This window comes from Perca flavescens, chromosome 5, assembly GCF_004354835.1.
Source record: "Perca flavescens isolate YP-PL-M2 chromosome 5, PFLA_1.0, whole genome shotgun sequence".
Classification (NCBI taxonomy): domain Eukaryota; kingdom Metazoa; phylum Chordata; class Actinopteri; order Perciformes; family Percidae; genus Perca; species Perca flavescens.
In genome coordinates this window covers 33,097,206-33,119,753 of record NC_041335.1, presented here as the reverse complement: position 1 = coordinate 33,119,753, position 22,548 = coordinate 33,097,206, and the positions used below count along the sequence as shown (strand labels likewise).

Sequence of the window (22,548 nt, the reverse complement as noted above, 5' to 3'; positions counted from 1 at the left end):
AGCTACCCTCTCAAAGACAATCCAACAGGAGCAAAGGTGGGACAGCAGTGTTTCGTTTACAGTGGGCATCAAGACTACCATCACTGCCGGAATCCCCGAAATCTTTGCTGCAAGCATCGAGATTACAACAGAAGAGACCCTCCAGTTAACCCAGGGGATCACTTATACCAAGTCGATCACCTACACTGATTCTGTTGAGGTCGATATCCCACCAAACCAAACAAGCCGTGTCAGTATCATGGGATATAAGTACGGAGCAGACATCCCATACACCGCACGTCTCAAGCGCACCTACAGAAATGGGGAGATCAGAGAGACGTCCATCTCTGGGACCTACAAAAGCATCCAAATGAGAAAAGTCCTGGCTGTGGTGGATTGCTGTGTACCTGTACCTGATCCCAAACCCAGTCTCTTAAAAAAGAAAAAGAAAAGAAAAAATAAAAGAAATAAATAAATAAATTATTGGAAGTAATTTTATGAGATATGACACCTGACATATTGTAATGAAAAGCTAAAAATAAACCTGCTTTTATTTTATATGCCTTAACATATTTTATGAGACAATAAAACTACTCACATTTACACTTTTTCAAGCAACAAATGAAATGTATGAAAAATGTATTTCATAGTTCATTGTTTCAAATAAAATAAAGTTATGCACACCAAATCTGTGTCATCATCATTCAAATATTCAATCAGTATGCAGGTCACAGACAGGTGGTGGTATAAAACACCTACAGATAAATGAGCCAGCACTTTATTTATTAGTGTTGTTAATTAAATTATTCAGAGATAAGTCAATTGAGGAGATAACATATCTTGTTAGTTTTTAGCATAGCATAGTTTTCTCAGATGACATTTGACAAACACTGTTATGAGTTATTGGTTAAAGATCACTGATACAGTATGATAGTTTGGAGGAAAAAGCCAAGTTGCTACCTTATGAGTCTGTTTTTCTTCACTATGTTAATAGTTGTCAATATGGTCATGATATCAGCATGAACACAACATCATGGTTGTTTGAAATTCCAGTATAGAGATAAGTTCAAATAGACTTTATCAGATTTGATTTTCATTGATTTTATCTTGTTAACCTCCACATTTATAAAACTACAAATATTCTCACCCAGAAGCCTGAAATATCTCAACAACTATTGGATGGATTGCCATTAAATTTGGTACAAATAACCATGGTTCACGGACATTAAGTCCCTTCTTAAAACTTACTTTTATCAAATAGAATTCCCTAACTTTATTTGAGCTTGAACCTCCTTTAAGTTGTCTAATTCAAAAAAAAAAAAAAAAAAAAAAAAATAAAAAGTCTTATTCTTACCTACACTGTACAGGTCATATACCAAAAAAGTTTTTGTTTTGTTTTAACAAAAAAATGTGACACAGATGTGAAGAGGAGCTGCATTTCATTGATAGGTTGGATAAGATAAGCAATGAACCCAGTCAAACAGCAAACACTGACTCCGCAATTACCATTTGACATGTGTTATAGATGGTTTTATGTATTGTATGGTACTGGAGTACAGTAATCAGGCTTATATGGAAGTGAGTCTAGCGATTAGTTGGTACTAAGGACTAGACTACAGGGCGTTGTAAAGGCATGCAGGAAAATTGCAGCTCTTACCCTGAATGACCTGACTGCACTGTATCAGGCGAGGGAGCTTAAGAAGGCCCGATCAGTCCTGTGTGAACCGAGCCATCCTCTTTTTAATGAAATAAAGTTGCTTCGGTCCAGCCGTGGATACCGTCTGGGTACTTGCAGGACCAACAGGTTCAAAAACATTATTTAAACTAAGGTAGTTCAAATGTTTTATTCATCTATCTACTTGTTAAATGTTATGCTCTATTGTTTTTGTTTTGTTCTTTACTGTCTACCTGTGTTTTGTGATTGCTACATTGCATGTATGGTGTGTGGTACTGCTGGCTTTAAACCAAATTGCCCCTCAGGAGATAATAACGTTTTCTTTGAATCCATTGGGTGTATTATCATGTGGGGAAAGAGTGCCCTTTTGTGGGTACTTTTACATTTAGTTTTACATGATATAAACATCTTTTTCATGAAGAAAAAGCATCATTCTCATCATCTTCTCCATTACATTGCTGTTCCATTGGAGAAAAAAAAACGACTACAGTTTTTCAATTTGTAATGTTTACTGTGCTTTTGGTTTTGTCACACTGAGGTCAAAGGTTTCTGAACCTTTAATGAGAATTCTCCATCTTTTTCATATAACAAGAAATTAAATCCATTTCCATCTAAAATATTGAAGCACCCCCATTATTGTATTGATCTTCACGATCTGTTATGCAGCTGTTCTCTTGGTCTGTTCCTTTTTTACATTTCTTCTGCTATTGGAAGTCCTCACTGCTCCATCCAACATTTCGGCTCTTAGCCACAGGGTCACCGTTGGACCAGCTCAACATCTGCTGTATCACAGCAGAGCTATGGAGTCATACTGAATGCAAACAAGAGCCTGTGTACAAGTTACACAGGCTGATAAACCTGGGCAAATTTATTTGACAATATACAAGACAACACTACAATTATGTCATGCAATTTTCCAACACAGTTTGCAAAAAAAAATGCATGTAACTATTTACAAGAAAAACATTGGGGCCTTTAAGGGAGGACAGGCTTTACTACAAATAGTATTTGCACCTATATAGAAATAGTCATCCACTCGTAGCAACCTCTGGAGCTGAAACAGCTGCAAACACTGTGTCTGATGATATTTCAGCGCAGATTTGACTAACCCTAACCCCTTAACCCAAGTACTCCATTGTCCCTTGTCTACATCAGCAGGCTCCATCATATCCTCATTGACCAAGTCGCCATCGTCCAGACAGATATTGTGAAGAAAGGCAGCTGGTCATCTTTTGGGAAGTTGACAGTTCGCCCCAGTATCCTGATGACTGCTCGGCAATTTCTATGCACAATGTCATGGATTGTGGCCCTTGGGATATCAAAGGCCATCGATGCAACTCTTCATGAAGCAGCATGAGCCAGCCAGTAGACAAACACCAGTACTTCAAATGTCCTTAGTCCAGCCAACACATCAAACTCAAGAGCAGAAGTTAAAGTCCCTGAAATCCCACACAGTTGTTTTGAGTTCATCTTCCAGGCCTGTGTGGGTGTGTGTGGACTGATTGATTGACTGTTGAACCTGATAGTATAGGACAAATGACACATGTATCATTCTGATTGATAGAAAAGATTTGTGACCTAGTAAATTCCCATCTAAGCTCCGGCCCACTTTAACCTGAGCAGAGGTCTAATCAGCCACAATACCTGAAATTCACTGTGTGGGTGTTCAGAGGCTTTAATGGACAGACGAGAAGGACGCAGGTTGGGGCGCAGGTCAACCTTTTCCTCCAAATGCTGATGAATGATGGGCACCATGGTATTCAGGTACTCAGTGTGTCATGGGGGTCACACTCTAAAATGTGAAACAATTGAACAATTATGAGTAATTGCGTATGCTTGCCATTTTACATAAAAGCCAAATAAAACCTGTGTTCCTGAATATATCATTTTGTTCTCTAATTAGATGTCCAATACAAAGGATATATATATACAATGTAATCATATGAATATTCAATAAAACTATGCTACAACATCATCCATTTTCTAAAAAACTAGCAAGTACAGCCATTTACTTACCCATCTGAGAGTGACACGCCAGTAATACTGGATAGGGCTGGGAAGCAGATTTGTCGTAGTCTAAGAACCAATGTTTGGCCGGTGTTGATGCTGTAGCCAAAGAATCTGCATGATATCTGGAAGATAACATAGACCACATTATTTCTCATTCTGTTCTTTAGTAGTGTGTCCGTTCTGTAATATAATAATGATAATAGACTGTTATATTGTCCAAACATACGTAAGCTGGTTGTTAATATCAGTTTATAAACAGCAGGCTTACACAGATTTTTAAGAAGCTGCAAGCAATAAGGCTTGTGATTTTGATTGGTGTAAGAAAATATCAATACACTTATTATAGTATTGTGATATCTTTTTTTATACTGTATGGATTCTGAAAAACACTACAAATTTGTAATAAATAGTTAACATGCAAAGATGCGAGAGTGGTTCATTTTGTGTTCTTTAAACTCCAAACCATGTTGTTTTAGTGTATCGCTTAATTTTTCACTCCATAAAGTGTTGTTAATACTGAGTTTTATTTTTCAAAAATCTAATCAACTAAAGGTAATTTTACAAGGTAAGGTCAGGAGAGTGGAATTCAATCTCACACCATATAGACATAAAGAAAATTAAACACATACAAGTCTTTTACTCAGCACCTAAAACAACAGGTCAATACATACATGCCAGCACTAAAACTATCATGCATTTATTCTGTTAGTTTGTAATGTCAACATATGTATATATTTTACTTGTTGTTTCCTCTTAGTTCATACAAACTGCTGTGTGCTTTGTTTTGTTGTTAATCATTTTGCCTCTGTGTTGTGTATTGATTTGTATTGGTTTTTTTTTTTACATCGAGGCCAGGGTACTACGGATGAAAAATAGCCTTTTGGCTAATTCTGTCACTTTAAACCCATGTAAAACCATGCGTTTTTATTAATTCGCAGTGTCCACTTCTTAAATAAAGTGAATTTAACCTCTCAATCAGGAATATGGCTAACTCTGCATCGCTTTTGAATCCTTTCCGGTCCCGTAGCTGTCTCCACGTCGGGTAGGCCTCTCCGATGTTTACTCGGGTTCTATCGCGGGCTCGGCTCTCGTTCCTCTTAGCTAGCTTTTCGTCATTGGTCAGATTCCGTTTGCATGTCTTTGCCGTGTAAGCTGTTGTTGGTAAACGAGGGATGGGCAGTTTGTTCAATATTGGTGGTTGTTCCTCAGCCATCGTTGTGTTTTGCTTAGTCCTCATCTTCTTCTTCTTTATGGTTTTATTGGTGGTTGGCAAACCAACCTATAGGGGCATTACCCCCACCAACTGGACTGGAGTACACTGGCAATAAAACAAACAATTTTACTGTCTATGTCATTACACTTTTCCCATCAAAATTAGCGTGTAGGCTATCCTATTATTTCTTTTTTTAAACAAGGGTGGACCTGCTAAAAATGCAATGTTGGTGCAATGACAAATAGCAATACCAGGGTTTAAGTGGTAAATAAATTATAGCCTTAGAAAATTAAAACATGTACATACTGTATATCAAGAGTCTTTAAGGCGTTTAAGTTTAGTGCTGAATAGATTGTATTTTGCCTAATGTTCCATTTAATTTACAAAAAATTTGAATACATTTTCTTTGTTACAGAATTTACTTTTGTGAATGTGAACTACTGCCAACATAAAAAAAAGATGGATATAATACTGTTTTTGTAAAACGCTCTTACAACATATGGTTAGTATACAGTAGAAAGCTGTTTCTGTTATTTAAGGGGCATATTATTCCTGTTACTCTTAAGTAATTCAGAAGATTACTTTCCATGATGTCTCTCCCTAGCAGATCCCCAATGCAATATAGTGTTTTTCATCAATTAGTCCTGATATTAATTCCCTTATTTCTTCATCATACCTGAACATTAATATAACGATTATACCTGTTTAACATCAGCATGGTAGTATTTATTCACACTGGTATCATGTAGTTGTTTTTTATTTACGCAGGTTTTAGGATATTCACCCCAGTAATTGGAGTTTAAAAAAATTGGCTTTGTTGTGCTCACAGCATTGAAAAATGACATTTAAAAAAAATCCAACATTTACTCTTCCTGTTAGTCGGGATAGCCCATGGACTTCATATGTACAGATTTGGTTACAAGTTCTTTCTACATAAGAAACAGTCCCTAGAGAAAGTTCAAAAAGACGACCTTCCACTTAAAAAGACAATATAATATGAAGTTTATTGAAATAAGGCCTGAGCTGAAATATCTAAGATAAGCAGCAGGTGGCACTAAAAGATTACTATTTGCTAACCACGCCTTGTAAATATAGCCAGTCCACAGCTCATTATCCCATACAGCAGTGCAGTAATGATCAAACATGATCCTATAAATTACATAGTATTACACATTGCATAACCAGCTGAAGGCTCCAGTCAAAACAGTCAGTATTGAAGTTGCTGACTACAGTTGAAATCCTCCATGAAGAAGATTCACAAAGAGCCACGTTTCAACACTTCAGGGGGTTACTGAGTGATTTGGATTTCTGAAAGTTTTCTCAGATGATATTTGACAAGCACTGTTATGATACAAGCACCTGATATACATTGAAGGTCACTGATATGATAGTTTGGAGGACGGAGATAACTGATAAGTTACCTCCTTATCACTCTGTTTATCCTCACTCGTTAATAATCCTGAATCTTATCCTGCATTTTTCTTTATAACGGGTCGTGAAGTCAGCATGAACACAACTGCACGGTTGTTGGATATTATATAGAGAAGAGTTCAAAAAGACATCCATTGCCTTTATCTTGTTAAGCTCCACATTTATTAAACTACAAACATTCCCACCTGGAAGCTGGGTTTGGGAATTCAAACCAGCAACACCACAAGTACCTTATTTAATAACCAAAAGCAATTTAAAAATAATGTCACTGTTTATTTATTATTATTTTCTTTTTTTTAAATAAAATCTACACCGGATCCTATTTGGCTTTGCTACTCCCTAAGCAGTGATGTCACAACAGCTGTTTCCATTAGCTACTAATCAGAGAACGTGCCAAATGCTTGAATGTTTCCTAAAGACAGAAGGTCAACAGCAGTTTTCCACTCTTTGGGATTCGATGTGAATTCAGTCCAAATACTTCTTGTTCATGTAGGATGTTGGCCTTGGAGATAACTCAGGGAGGGATTGTTTAAAAAGTAGAAACTAATGGAACCAGTTAGAAAGATTATTTTGGTTTGCAGGTGTAAATTGCTCCTAAAATATTAGTTTACTTCTTCCTATTGATACAGTGTAAGGTCAACGTTATTAACACAGAAAACATTGAAAACATAATGCCTTACACTTTCATACCTACTGTTCAATATGTCCATGTATGGTTCAAATCCATGTTTATTTCTTAAAAGGTTTTCTTCATTATCTCAACGTTGGATCACTTAATTTGATGACTGCCAGGGTATATGATAATTCAATTTCATATTTTATAAACTTTAATGATCATCGTTTTCCAAAATACTGTTGTTTAAGGAGCTCAGGAAGAATAGCTGCTGCAATGCAGGAGCTAATGGGGATCTATAAACCAGGGGTGTCAAACTATTTACACTATGGACCACACTGGAAAAAGAGAATCACACCAAGGGCCAGACATGTAGAGTTTATTTGTTTTCGTTCAGACTTTTTTGTGGCTTTCTCAGACCTTTTTCTCACCTTTTTGTAAATTTGTTGCTTTTTCTGACATTTTTGTACGCTTTTTGTCGCATTTTTGTTTACATGAAGCCCTACAAAAGTCATCAAAAGAGTTCCTTAGCCATCATAGAATTTAGCAAATCAAGCAAAACAATGATAATTTCCTTTAACAACAACCTGTTTCACAGCCTGAATATGAAAACTCTCTGCTTCTGGGGGAATTTCAGAGTCTCAGAGTTGGCAAATCTGCCATATTCTGCTTTGAATGTCATGTAATTGCATTTAAAAAAAACACTTTCCTGTGTTTTTGGTTTGGCGCACAACTAGGCAGGCCAAAATTTATTGTGAACCCAAATTGATATACGGGCCGGATCTAAATCTGCAAGGGGCCGGATTTGGCCCGGGGGCCTTGAGTTTGACACATATGTGCTATAAACCAACAAAACAATTAATCATCATGAATTTAATCAAAAACTGACAACTGTATTGTTAGTTTTTGTTTTATGCATAGATGAAGAGAGTATTTTTTTGCTAATATATAAACATATTTTACACTCCACAAAGAATAGTCTAACATTTGTTGTCCATCTTAATGTTACAGCTAAGGACATCATTCACAAGCTATTCTTGTCAGTCTCCCATCTGACATTAGGTATGCATCACTATATCTCGTAATGGATTCAAGGCTCAACCTAAAATTCAGTCTAGACAAGACTGGGCTCATGTTCCTTCAGGAGAAGGGATGCCCTACTGAGACTTGTCCATCACTATAGATAATTAGAAGGGCAATCGGAGAGCGCAGACCTCCGCCAAAGCCATGCCCTTTCTCGCAATGTTAATGAACCTGAAAAATTATTTATGTATCTCGGCTCTAGAATTCAATAGATTCTTCCTTGGCCCATGCTACACCCTTCCACCAACTTCCATGAAAATCAGGCTAGTAGTTTTTCCGTAATCCTGCTGACAAACAAACCAAGAAACCAAACCAAAAACATGATCTCTTGGCGGAGGTGATTAGAGGGGAGGCTCTTACATTTTTGATGACACCTTGCTCTTGTTCCTACTAAGGTTAAGGTTAGTTGCTCCAGAGGCGTGCAACCTCTGACATATTGTAAGTCACTTTGGATAAAAGCATCAGCTAAATGACATGTAATGTAATGGTTAAATGTACTTATTGTAAGTCTATTCGGACCAAAGCATCCAAAGCGCTAGATTAACATAATGGAATGGTATCGAGTCTGTAAGCTTACAGTTACAGTCGATAGACTCAGCCAGTAATTGTCTGTTAACAGAAATCATAGATTCATATATGCTGAAATCTCATCTTCATATATGGGCCAAACTCTAACACATGCAGAAAATTTAATGGAAATCCATTGCATTTTTTGCAGAGAAAGCAATAGACTAACTAACAGGCAGGAAAAAGAAACTTTTTAGAGAAAATAAATTCCATGTAAGTTTAGAAAGACACTGACAGCTGTTCACAAACTCACTGCGCCAGTTTCAGTTAATTGGTCACTTAACTGCTTTATAGTTCAGCCATAAACCAGTACATATAAACCTGGAGGCGAGTGGCTGTGGACTCAGTGGGGATCAACTGTAAGGGTGAGTGCTGTTCAGTTTCTTATCAATCAGACTCAGGACAATCACTGATGATCATGATCAAGTGGCAATAATCTCCACTAATCCATGTATAAATTGGTTATAGCGCTTTTCTTTTATGATATAATATTTTTTGTTAATTATTTGTTGCAAAGATTTGTCAAGTAAATACAGAGATGGGAAGTACAAATACTTTGTTACTGTACTCAGATTTTTCACATATTTTTACTTTACTATTTATTTTTGTGCCGACTTTTTACTTTTACTCCTTACATTTTAACATGAATATCTTACATTTTACAAAATTGGCTCGTTGCTTTAGTTTGAAATAGTTTCAGTGTTTTCAGTTTTGCGTCATCAATACCAAATTCAATCTAATTGAATGGGAATATATGTTGCACTTGACGCACAACTACAAGATGGTTTGACAGATTCAGCTGCATTCATTCGCGGCAAATCATTGTGGCTTGATGGCAGTAACGTTAGCACTAGTAGTATGGATGGCGACATGGTTGAAAATGAAGAAAACGGAGATCCCAGAGATTCGGCAGACAAGCAGCAAGACTTTCCCAATCATCCTTGGCCTTATCTCAGAGAGATGTTTGAGATAGTAGGCATCAAGAATGACTCCTAGCGAATGTGCTGCGTAACTCTAAAAGTATGGGGAACTTCTTAATTAATGTCTGTTTAGTAATTCGTATTTTATCCTTTATTTTCTTTGTAGATTCCTTTAAATGTTAAGGGGAAGATTAAAAAAGAGAAAATGGATCTGTAAATTCTCACTGAATGAAATTGAATTCATATCTTGTTACTCAGTCAGAATCTTATTAACCTGGAGTCCCATTCTCTGTAACAATAATCATATATGTCATGTTTTAGGCCTATTGGCAGACATCCAGGCAATGGCATATAAAGAGCCTTTTTCCATGTCCACTGACATTTCTCAGCTTGAACTCTAGTAACATTTGTGTGGTCCAGGTAGCTTTGCATAAAAAATGATTGTCATTCGCAAGGCTACTTTTACTTTTATACTTTAAGTAAATTTCCAAGCCTGTACTTTGTTACTTTTACTTGAGTAAATAAGTTAAATCAGTACTTCTACGTTTGCCAGAGTATTTTTTAACACAAGTATCTGTACTTCTACCTGACTACGGGAAGTAAGTACTTTTGCCATCTCTGAGTAAAGAAAAAAAATCTTTAGATATATTTACCCATCTACATACTTCCTAATTGACCCACTTGGAATAAATAAAGTTATTGTTTTAATTATATTGAACTGAAATTACAGTATAAATCTAATTATTAATAATAAATTGTAATCAAAATATAAGTTATGATAAATACAGTGTAAACATTTCATGGGGAAAAACTGACACATTACTCCTACTTAAAGGAACACGCCGATTTATTGGGAATTTAGCTTATTCACCGTAACCCCCAGAGTAAGACAAGTCGATACATACCCTTCTCATCTCCGTGCGTGCTGTAACGCTGTCTGACGGTTCCAGCATTAGCTTAGCCCAGCACAGATCCTGCAGGTAACTGGTTCCAACTAGCCTACTGCTCCGACCAGACAAAAGTGACAAAATAACGCCAACATGTTCCTATTTACATGTTGTGATTTGTAGAGTCACAGCGTGTACAAAAAACAACGTAACATGAGACACAGCCATCTTCTAACAGTAAACAAACCGGGAACTATATTCTCAGACAGGCTTGCTGCGAGCATATCACTCCGCCCAAGTACTATATTCTTCCACCTGAGAATATAGTTCCCGGTTTGTTTACGGTTAGAAGACGGCTGTGTCTCATGTTACGTTATTTTTTGTACACGCTTTGACTCTATAAATCACAACATGTAAATAGGAACATGTTGGCGTTATTTTGTCACTTATTCGGAGCAGTAGGAACCATTACTGGAACCATTCACCTGCATGTTCTGTGCTGGCCTGATGCCGCTGGAGCCGTCTGACAGCGTTACAGCACGCACGGAGATGAGAAGGGTATGTATCGACTTGTCTAACTCTGGGGGTTATGGTGAATAAGCTAAATTCCCAATAAGTCGGCGTGTTCCTTTAAGTTATTGAAATGATTTATTTATTTTTCTTATTATCATACATAATTCTAAGTTTATTTCTCACATATAAAAGTATGTAGTGAAATGCAATGTAGCATGCTCCTAAGATTTTGCTTAAAAAGGGTTAAAGATAAAAATGAGAATAAAGACATATTTTTAAAAAATCAAGATAAAAATGATCTTGATATATATATATATATACAGTATATATATATATCAATACATATATATATATATATATATATCAGATAGATAGATAGATAGATAGATAGATAGATAGATAGATAGATAGATAGATAGATAGATAGATAGATAGATAGATGGATAGGTAAAATGTGCATTCGTCAAAAGTGTCAATACTTACTTCAAGTTGTAATTCCTCCCGACAGCTTTTCTTACAAAATAAATGTCCATAGTGGATTTTGAACACAAATTCCAAATGGACACACACACACACAGACCGAAAAGTCCTTTAAACCTTTTGGTATACAGTTATTGTTTTAGAGAGTTGTGTTGTTTAACACCAATGTGTACTGATGGTAAGTCAGAGGTTGTAGATAATGTGTAACATTGTGAAAGACAAAGGCATTTTTTAAAAGGGCAACATGTTCTGAGCAGAAATGTAGTAATGTATTATGACTTAGAAATGTATCTGAAAACTTCATGACTGAAGACCTTTTGTGTTTTATCTCCAGATGAAGCAGTCAGTGTTCTTGCTGCTGGCCCTGCTGGCTCTGTCCTCAGCCAGTCTGAAGGACATCGTGAAGAAGAGCTCACAGCTCAGGAAAAGTAAACATTTCATATATTCCATATTTCTTGTGACATAAAGAGACGCAGATGGTAGCTTTGGGTTGCAGCTGTTGTATATACCTAACCAAGCAGGCTGAATTAATTCTGAAGCAGATGTTTTCCCAAAGATCCAGACGGTCTGGTCCCTGGTGTCGGGTCCTCTGACTCTTGCTAAGCTAATTTTCAGTTTAATTAGTTTTCCTTATTATAGCATGTGTGTGGTCAATGTGTAAACTGTCTGTCTATCGGTCTTTTTTTTTTTACAGTTTCCTTACTGAACCCAGAGCTGGAGGATGTGGTGCCTGAACCAGCTGGCAATGTGGTGTCGGGTCCTCTAAATCCTGCTGAGCTGGAGCAGCAGCAGGATCTCCCTTCCTCCTACATGTTCGGTGATAACGTCAACCTGGAGTGGCTGACCTGGAGCGGCTCTTTGCCCAACGGAGCCGTTGCGATCTACAACGGCTACACCGAGCGCACCGACTACGTCTGCAAGTACAAGTGTGAGGCCGGCTTCTACAACCCCAGCCTGGGCCCCTACTGCCGCTACCCCCCACGGAAACAGAGAGTACTATGCCCCCGAGTTTGAGATCCTGGCCAACAAGGACAACTTTGAGTTCCTGGAGTGGATGGACGGCTCCTACGGTTCAGTGGCCCAGCATTCAGTCGGGACCTGCCCGGGTGTTGGCATCTACGTTGGGAAGAACAAGTACGGCCTCGGGAAGGTTGTTCCTGAGTTCAAGGCCTTCTTTCTGCCTTGGGAAGGCGATGAGTATTGGTACAAAAGTTACCAGGTCCTCGCCATCAACAGAGATGCCTACAGCCAGCAGATCACTGACGTCAAGTATGCTATCGATGATGTCGCCATCTTCCAGTATCCTCCTGAGACCATGCGCATCTCCGGGGTCACCAACAACGACTGCCAGACGGTGGTGAAGACAGTCACCATCTCAAAGACCACAGAGGTGGAGACCACCTGGAACATCGGCCGATCCACCATGTTGGGCGTCACTGGCAGCATCACAGCTAAAATCCCCTTCATCGGCTCCGGGGGCATTGAGATAGGCGCAGAGAAGACGCTGCAGTTCTCCAGGGGAACCACGGTGGTGGAGTCGCTCAGCCACTCCGTGTCTGTGGAGCTCAGCATCCCGCCAAACCACTCCTGCAGAGTCCGTATGGAGGGACGCAAGTTCAAAGCCGACATCCCCTACACAGCCCGCCTCAGCCGCACCTACCGCAATGGAGAGACCCAGTGGACGTCCATCTCGGGGACATATGACGGAGTCCAGATCGGAGAAGTCCGAGCCGTGGTGGACCGCTGTGAACCGGTAGCTGACGCCAAGCCATGTCCTTAAAAGACTGATGAAAAACAAAAGATACATTTTTAAACAACATCTGATATTTGTGATATTGAAAGCAAATGATGTGTCACAATAAAAACAAATATGCCATGCGCATGCTGTGTGGTAAATGGAAAATATATTTTGTGTCTTTCTGTGTCTAGAAGAAAACTTTACATGTTGAAAACACTTTTTAAAATAAGAGAATCTACCAGTAGCATTGCATAGTTTTAGTTGTTGATTAAGCAAAAACATTAAAACAAGAAAATGGAGATGGTAAACAAATAAATGCATAAGAAATAAAAGGTGGATTGATTCACAGTAGGTTAAAGTTGTTAGTGACAATGTACAGTGGTAGTAATTCATTAAATAGGCCTAATACATATTTATAAAAGACAACATACATAAGACACATTTTAGATTTAGATTCAGATTCAACTTTATTGTCATTTTGCAGTGTACAAGTACAAAGAAGACAAAATGCAGTTTGCGTCCAACCAGAAGTGCAAAAAAGCAGAAAAGTGCATAGGTGGTGCATAGGCAGGACAAGAAATATATTGCAGCGTTAGAAGAGCAGAATAAATATATATATTTATTTATTTACAAATGTACATACTGTAATTACACCTATAAATAGCCATATTCTACTGCTCTTCATACTATTCATCCTGCACATACACTTATTCTTCCTACTCTTATAATGTTACCACACTGCACATAGCTGTACATACTGTACATATCTGCTTTTATGGTTCATACAGAATATCCATATTTATTGTGTTTTTCTTATTATATATTCTGCTAATACACTACATATATCTATATTATTCTTACTACTATTATAATGTCACTGCTACTACATTGCACATATCTGTACATGTTGTTCATTCACTGTTCATATTACATAGCCATATTTATTCTGCTCTTATAAGTGCATAGCAATAGAATAAAGGACTATAGAAATATATTACATGTCATTTAGCTGATGCTTTTATCCAAAGCGACTTACAATTGCTATATATGTCATAGGTTGCACGCCTCTGGAGCAACTATGGGTTAAGTGTCTTGCTCAGGGACACATTGGTTGATGTATCACTGTGGGGATCAAACCCAGGTCTCCCACACCAAAGGCATGTGTCATATCCACTGCGTCATCACCACACAGAGCTTAAAGTAGTAACAGTGGCAGTAGAAAAAGCTAAAAGCAAACTACACTAAAGGCCAGCCTGATTAAGTAGATATTCAGTTGAGTTTGAAAAGTGTCAACAGACCTTGCATTTCTAATGTAGTTGGTGTTCCACAGTCTTGGGCGTATTACCTGACAGCAGTTTCTCCGCTTGTTTTCTGGTGTTTTCTGGTACGTTAGCATATTGTCATGAGCATTTTTGCATGCTGATGTTAGCATGCAAGCTCAAAGCACAACCCTCACAGAACTGCTTGCATGACTGTATAGCCTAGTTCATTTTGTACAGCACTAATAGTATTCTACAGCTTGTCTCTGTGGTTCACTTTATGTTGGACACAATGCTTCTGCATGTGAATTAATAAAGAAGTAAAATACGGTTTATTTTCCCATTCACAAATTTGGATTATAACGTTCAGCTCGGACATTGAATACAGTAATTATAAACCTTTGACACTGCAAATTAAACAAAGACTTTCCTATATGAGAAAAGCCTGCCTTGTTCCCCATACAATCAGCTCAAAATACAATGGTCAGAAAGAATAACATCATCACTGCTCGTCACGCACAATATGCATCTGAATAATACACTGAATCTGAATAACGTAATATAAAGTTGCATTAAACACGTTCACGGTCAGCTGAATGCTGAAGCAGCTGAAGGCCGTGACAGTGCAGTTTTGTGTATGTAAATGACTTTTACGCCTTTGTTTCACACAGAGTCCTCATTCAGACTCAAATAAATAAATTGATAATAACTTTCTGTCCCAAGGACGCACAGAGATGGCCATGACATCAGCGATTCTCAATGATAGGGCTGTGCGGCGTGGCACAATGTTCGGGTTGAGCGACTTATCGTCTGGTTTAATCTTGGCAGCTGGAGCCATTACGTAACAAGGACCTTCTTAATCAATGACCCACTATGACAGGGGATCTAATCACTATGTTCCCATCCTAAGCTTATCTAAACATAATATATCTTGTCATCAATGTAGAAATGGCGCCATAGCACTTTGGACATCATGCAATCCTCTATCGCCCCATAGATACGGGGCGTTAAACCCGAACAAATTTATTTATGAAGCACTTTTAACAGTCTAATCAAACAGTAAATTCATAGCAGGAGGAGGGGAGAGGGCTGTTTCGGATCAATAAAGAACCCTGTTATCATTATCAGCATGAATTGTCTTTTTACACTCCTTGATGGCTGCCGATAGATGTTTCTAGCCGAGGACAAAGTAGGTCAGAATGATGGCCTTGACCTAACCCATCTGTTGCTCGTTCTGGTTGTGCAGGGAAACAAGACAACCCGGTATAACAACAAAAATAAGACCAATGTCTGACCTTGACTTTACTGACTTGTATCTGTGCAAAGTTTGTCACTAGAGAGGTGTTTTTACATTCCTCTCCTAAAGAGGGAGATATCTGTGCACTTCCCTAAAATCGGACGTTTAAACTTATACCATGCAAGTTACAGTTTGTACCTCACAAATTCAAAGCCAATCGCTGTCTTTTCTAATATGCCAAAGCAACAACAAAGTAGTAGTAGTCAGTAGAGAGAGTGAAAACGTGATGTAACATTGAATCCCCGCTGCGAGGCGGCGGTGCCTCCTGTCTGCATCCAGCGTGAGACTCAAACATGGTTGAATCTATCCGATGTTTCACGCCATCTTGATGCACACTGCTCTTTCACCGTTCAACCTCGCGCAAGCAGCGATGGTGTGCAGGGCGTGAGGCCAGATCCAGTCCCTTTTCAGAGTTCTTTTTTTACATTACATGTCATTTAGCTGAAGCTTTTATCCAAAGTGACTTCCAATTAAGTGCTTTCAACCCTGAAGGTGCAAACTCCAGACAACAAGTAGTAAGTGCAAGTGCATTAGCTTTAAATAAGCAAAACTACAAAGAGCCATATTAAAGTGCAGCTTCATGTACATTTTGTGCAGGAAGACCATGTTAAATAAAATATTAAGCATAGCAGAGTATTTTTAAATACTTTAAAAAGTGTCTGGATGGGGACTTCAAATAAATCGCACATGGCCGACAGGTTGACAGGTAGAACCTGGAGTCTGACTCCTCAATTTGTTGCAATTTGGTTGCAATTTCCATAGCTAAAAGTGTTCAGAAAGTGTACTTAATCTTTAAGATTTATAATGAGCCTAAGAAAACAGACAATTCTACTAACCCATGAAGGAATGTAGGCTATATTATTAAAATGATCTGAAATCATGGAAATCATTATTTGGACATAAATGGTTTTCACTGGCTAGCAACTCAAAGCATGAGCATGTAAAAACTGTATAAACTGTAGCTATTGCAGTACAATTGTTTTATTCAAATGATATGCTATTAAACATATCCAAATGTTAATGTTAAGCCCTTCAGTGGTCTAATGACATAATAAATTATGAAAACTGTATAAAAGATTAGGTCATGAAGGTCTCTGTTTTGAATCCAGACCTTCCAGGGAAAGCTTGTCTTCTTCTCACTGTCTTTGTTTCTACAGTGTCCTTGAGCAAGGCAGTGAAACAGAGAGGACAGAGGTTGTATTGGTCAGCTCCCAGCGAAAAACCAAACATGCCTTTCTATCTCCCTTATAAGAGTTTTAAAATATTGGAGGAATATTTCATTTCAGAAGCTTCATGTGCATCTCTGTTCTGCTCTGAGTCTTTCCTTTGACTCTAACACAAACTGAGCAGCAAGAGAGAAAAAACAAACGCTGGGTCAATGGGCGAGGAGCTTCTGCAGCTCTCTCTCTCTCTCTCTCTCTCTCTCTCTCTCTCTCTCTCTCTCTCTCTCTCTTTTGGTTTATTGCGTGCAATAAGTCTGCAGGGAGGTTTTAAAACTCAGCACATATTGCAGGCAGCGTCACTGCATGAGGAACCTGTCGAGGTAAAAGCTGCTTCTCTGTATCTGAATGAAGTGCTGATTAACAGCATTCTGTCTGATTATTCTCCTACAGTGCATGGCATTTATTGACAATCAATAAATGGATCTCAAATATTTAAATTTGAAATAATTTTTGAACATTGTGGTTATTTGTTTTCCTGTTTTTGTTACTATTTCTTTTCTTTTCTTTTTTTTACTAGAAAGGGTATCCAGAAATAATTTATTAAGGCTTCTCTTGAAGTAATAATACATGAAGGGGCATCCAATTAATAATACTGCTGCCTTAATTATATATCTGTGTTGGCACCAAACCTGGCAGCTTTTTATTCAGTTACATGAAGCGATACATTTTATTTTCATGCTGTATGTGAGAACATTTAATCTTTCTACCATTTGTTTAATAGTATTACAAAGTTTTAGAACTGTTTCTTTTCACTTATTTCCTTTAATGTTTTAGCATTTTGGTAACTGAGATGATTCTTATTTTAACAATATTCCTGAATATTATTGGGGCCAAATTGTATGCAACATTGGAGGACACCCCTCAATCATAAATGCAGACAGTTTGACATACAATTCATTTTTTATTATTAAGTTAGAAGAGCCATCTCAATGCTCTATAAGTTGCTCATTACTTCCAGGTCAAGGTGTGGTTCCCAAAGTTAAACACTTGTAACTAATAACTTCATTAATTGTTGCATTGCAATACTTGTTCTAACTGAGCCTTCATCTATTCAGACAGCATAACAACGTGTAAAGTACAAGATGGACTGATTTGTGTCTGAAAACTCTGACAGTTTGAGTACATTTTTCATTCATTACAAACCAGAAATTAATAAGAAACAGATTAAAAGAATCATGAAAACATTTTTATTTAACTTGGCTCCCTTTGTTAATTCATTTCCCCAATATTCGTGTTGGTTAATAAGAAAGGAGTCGATCAGCTTCTAAAAGAGGTCATGACCAACCTCAACCATAACCTAGAGTTTGTACTTTTGTAGGTTTGATGAGTTTCTGCTAAATTTCCAGTGATGCTGACACGCCGCTTGTGTTTCCCCTATGTGTCCAGATGAGGTGGTGTGTCGCTGTTGTCTTGGCAGTGCTGCAGCTCTGCAGCCCAGCGATGCTGTCTGACCCGCTGCTCTACGTCTCCCAGCTGCAGGACGGGCAAGAACAACCCAGCAGTGAGTCACGTTCGCCATGATACTAGAGTTTTATCTGGGCAGACCATCAAATAGAGAGTTGCAATATATGCTATGCACCTTTTCACAACACCGATGTCTGCTCCTTAAAAATGACCATCAGCATAAATGAAAAACATAATATTACACAACCAAGTCAATTTATGATCGATATCCATCAGATGATGGTTGATCCAAAACATAATTAGACTCATGATACATCTCCTTTTATTTACATCTTGCGTAGCCTCAATTTGTTAGCTGTGTGCATCCTACAAGAAGCAATAAAGTGCATGAAAGTGGTATATCAATATTGCACATTCTGAAGTTTTTCACAGAAGATATTATGGTGATGGGCAGGAATGATTGAACCTTATCTGCCCCAAGATACAAAGTGCACAGGGAAGTATGTGAACAATGTTGCTTGTGTTACAGCCGTATGAGTTGGTTTACAGCAAGTGTATCAGGTTTTAATCAACTTGACAACTTTAATCGACTATATTTTATTAGGGTGATTTTCACTTTAATTGCTAAAATTGTTTTGATCCTGTTTTCTCTAAATTTTCTGAGTCAGCATTCTCTCAGTCTCTCCTGAAAAAACGTTTTATATACAAAAACCTAGTGCCAGTTTCTATATGTCTTTCCAGAGCCATGGCTTAACCCTACACTGGAAGATGTTGTCCCCTCCCGTGAAGTCATCAAGCCTCCTCAAATCAGAGAGATCCCAGAAACTGAGACATCGTCACATTCCTTACCCATGTTTGGTGAACACGCCAACCTCAAGTGGGTGACGTGGAACGGCTCCCCTCCCAAGCAGGCGCCGTCGCCATCTTCAACGGCTACACCAACGCACCGACTACGTGTGCAAAGTCAACTGCGAGGCCGGCTTCTACACTCCCAGCAAAGGGAGCTTCTGCCAGTACCCGTACGCTGACAAAGAGTATGCGTCCTCCAAGTTTGAAATGCTGGTCAACGTTGACCACTTTGAGTTCCTGCAATGGGTTGAAGATTCATACGGGTCAGTCCCCAGTTACGCCATCAAAACCTGTCCCAACTCAGAAATATATGTGGGCAAAAACAAGTACGGTCTTGGCAAAGTGGTGACCCAACACGAGGCCTTCTTCCTTCCATGGGAGGGTGATGAGTACTGGTACAAGAAATACCAGGTTCTCGCTATCAACAGAGACAGCTACAGCCAGCACATCTCTCACGTGGAGTATCTCATCGACCAGATGGAGCTGTTCCACCATCCTCCGGAGGCCCTGAAGCTCACCAAAGTCACCAACCTGGAGTGCAGAACTGTGGAAGACTGTGAGCCTGGAGAAGACCAGTTCGGTGGCGAAGACCTGGGACATTGGCAGAGAGAGCTAGCGCACCACCATCTCCACCATGAAGGCCAAAGTGCCCATCCTTGGCCGGGGGACCGTGGACTATACCAAGGAGCAGACGGTGACCTTCTCAGAGGAACCAGCATAGTGGAGTCCATCAGTCACTCTGTGTCCGTGGAGCTGGTTGTCCCACCCAACCACTCCTGCACCGTGAGGATGGACGGCAGGAAGATGACGGCAGACATCCCCTACACTGGCAGGCTGAGCAGGACCAACCACAACGGAGAAACCCACTGGACGTACATCACAGGCACGTCGGACGGCGTGGCGTGGGCGAGATCAGCGCTGTGGTGGAGAGATGTCAACCGGTGACAGACGCTGTTCCCTGCTCCCCCGACCCAAGGCTGATTATCAGCTCAAAAGGCAAATGTTGAGAAAGATGAGAAAAACTCTGTTTTCCAAATAAATATAATGACAAATCTTTTGACAATTATTTTTTTTGTGAGTCTTCCTTTAACTTTGAGATATGTGGGCCACCAATTGTCACTGACTCGACCCTCGAGTAATTTTCAGATTATTTATTCCACTTACCTCTTGTCCAGTTACAATGATAGGGCATCAATATTTCAATTATATTTAAATAAAATACCACAAAATATAACAAATATGACAGGGAATTGTAAACCAAACTATTGTAGAAATAATTAAAATGCTTTTGTTAAATCCATGGTTTTCTTATATATATATATATATATATATATATATATATATATATATATATATATATATATAGTTTTTTTTTAATTGGGTCACTCAAAGTTCTTTGGATTTCAGAAAAAGCAAACCTTTAGAGTGTTGTGGTGTAGGTAAAAGTGGGTTATATTGATATAGTTTAGGTCACAAAGTAAATAACGTTGGAAAGCGAATAATATCTAATTAATTTGTTGATTGAATTTTTTATATTTTATCTGAATCTGACAATTAGCTGGAAACTTAAGTTATTAAATAAATGCAGTAGAGCAAAAAGTGAAAAATTTGGTTGGTATAAAACAATGTTGGTTTTAATGAAAACATAATGATGAAATAATTTTTGCATTCTTCTGATTCTACATCAAAAAGGCAGTTAAAACGTTAAACCCCTAACTGCAGCAGGTGATGTCATTGTCACTACCAGTCGACCACCAGTGTGTCCTGTTCGAGAATAAATCTAATCTGTAATTCTCAGTAACCAAGTTAGATGGCGCTGTAGCCTATCAGAGAAGGAAAACCCTGTTCACTGGCTGTCTTTCTGACACTCGTTGACTTTTTGTGAAAGAGACATGGGCATGACCGACAGGATCTAGTTACTGTCATGTAACCTCAAATAAAACATGAGAATATTAAAAAATAATGCATACATTCTCGATATATATATGTTAGTATTTTATATGTTAACCTCACGGGTTTTGAACCTATTTCGTGGTTGTTCTTGAGCGCGTCTGTTGGTGTTGTGCTGTATTGAGTTAGCCAACAAGGTACAGTAACGTTAAGCTAACATTAACCTTTGCAAGATAACTAAAAAGTTCACACAGTTGTGATATTAATGTTAAAACTTAGATTAGCTTTTCTCTGTTGATTTACTTATATAGCTTAGCTAATAAAGTGAAGGTAAATACAGAAAATATAGCTAAAGATTAAGTTAGGATATATTAAATACCATTGAGTAATCACAGTGAACATACAGGGTATTCTCATAGGAAATGTTTCTCCACGGTTAATCACTGTGAAAACGTCTGAAATTTGACGTAATGACAAGTGCTGAAGAACTTTTTTATGGGCCGAACAAAAAAGTCACACCGTTCAAGTAGATTTTGTGGTAATTTGTACCTCTTTTTATGAAGCTGTTGAACATTGTCACGATGCGACGACTTTTAACAAGAGTCCTAAACCAGCGAGTTTTGCTGAGTGAGCTCTTTACACCATTGATGGAAATTGAAGCAGAAATACACACAAAGGGGCCGCTGAAAGCTGGTAGGTGTTAACCTCACAACATCTACATTTTGTCGACCGCACTGTAGATACATGTATAGTTGTTTAATTTGACTACCATGATTTACTAAACCAATGATCGCAAATCAATTTTACTGGATTGGTAAATCCCACCAAACACCATTCAAAAATCTGACCATGTAGTACTGTCTTGCTTTATTGACATTAAATATACCTCCCATAATATACTTTTGTATATACATTTTCCGGATGATCTAAGACCCATTTAAATTCGGTAAACATTTCATTTAAACTAAGTACTGCATTCTAGGCTGATATCAAATGAAATATTGAGCTGTACCGCTGCTTCAATTGCGTTAAATTGATAGACTTTAGAATGGAGTTTGGCTTGTTATCTGTTTTTCTACCAGTGTAATTCGACCGATTGGTCTAATGACATTTTGTCAAGTTTAGCCACAAAAATGGATTTGATAGGAGACAAAAAAACAAAACAGCCAAGTTATATTGTCATCCCGGCTTTCCATAAGGACGTCATCTGCATTTCCTGTTTTATTTTAATGACTAGTCATATTCCTCATCTATAATGTACTTTGTCATTTGACCTCCAATGTTTTAACTTCTCCTTGCCCCTTTTCCACTGTGTCTGTTCAACGGAAAATAAATAAAGCACAGTGTGTAGAGGCAGAACACAATGTTAGCAGTGTGTCAACAGCCAAAGAGTCTAATACAATGTAGTCTATAGTGTTTGTGTTAATAGAGCTGTTGTTGCCAGTGGATCAGTACCATCAGTACAAGGCAGCGACTGTATATGTGTTGTGTGTTTATGTCAGCCTCCTCAGCTGACT

At 38.3% G+C, this 22,548-nt stretch overlaps 1 protein-coding gene across 2 annotated transcripts in view; it reads left to right on the top strand.

Annotated features, from left to right (window-relative positions):
• Nucleotides 1-22,548, top strand: part of LOC114555804 (natterin-3-like) — an 83,880-nt gene that overhangs the window by 11,563 nt on the left and 49,769 nt on the right. The window lies entirely within an intron of this gene.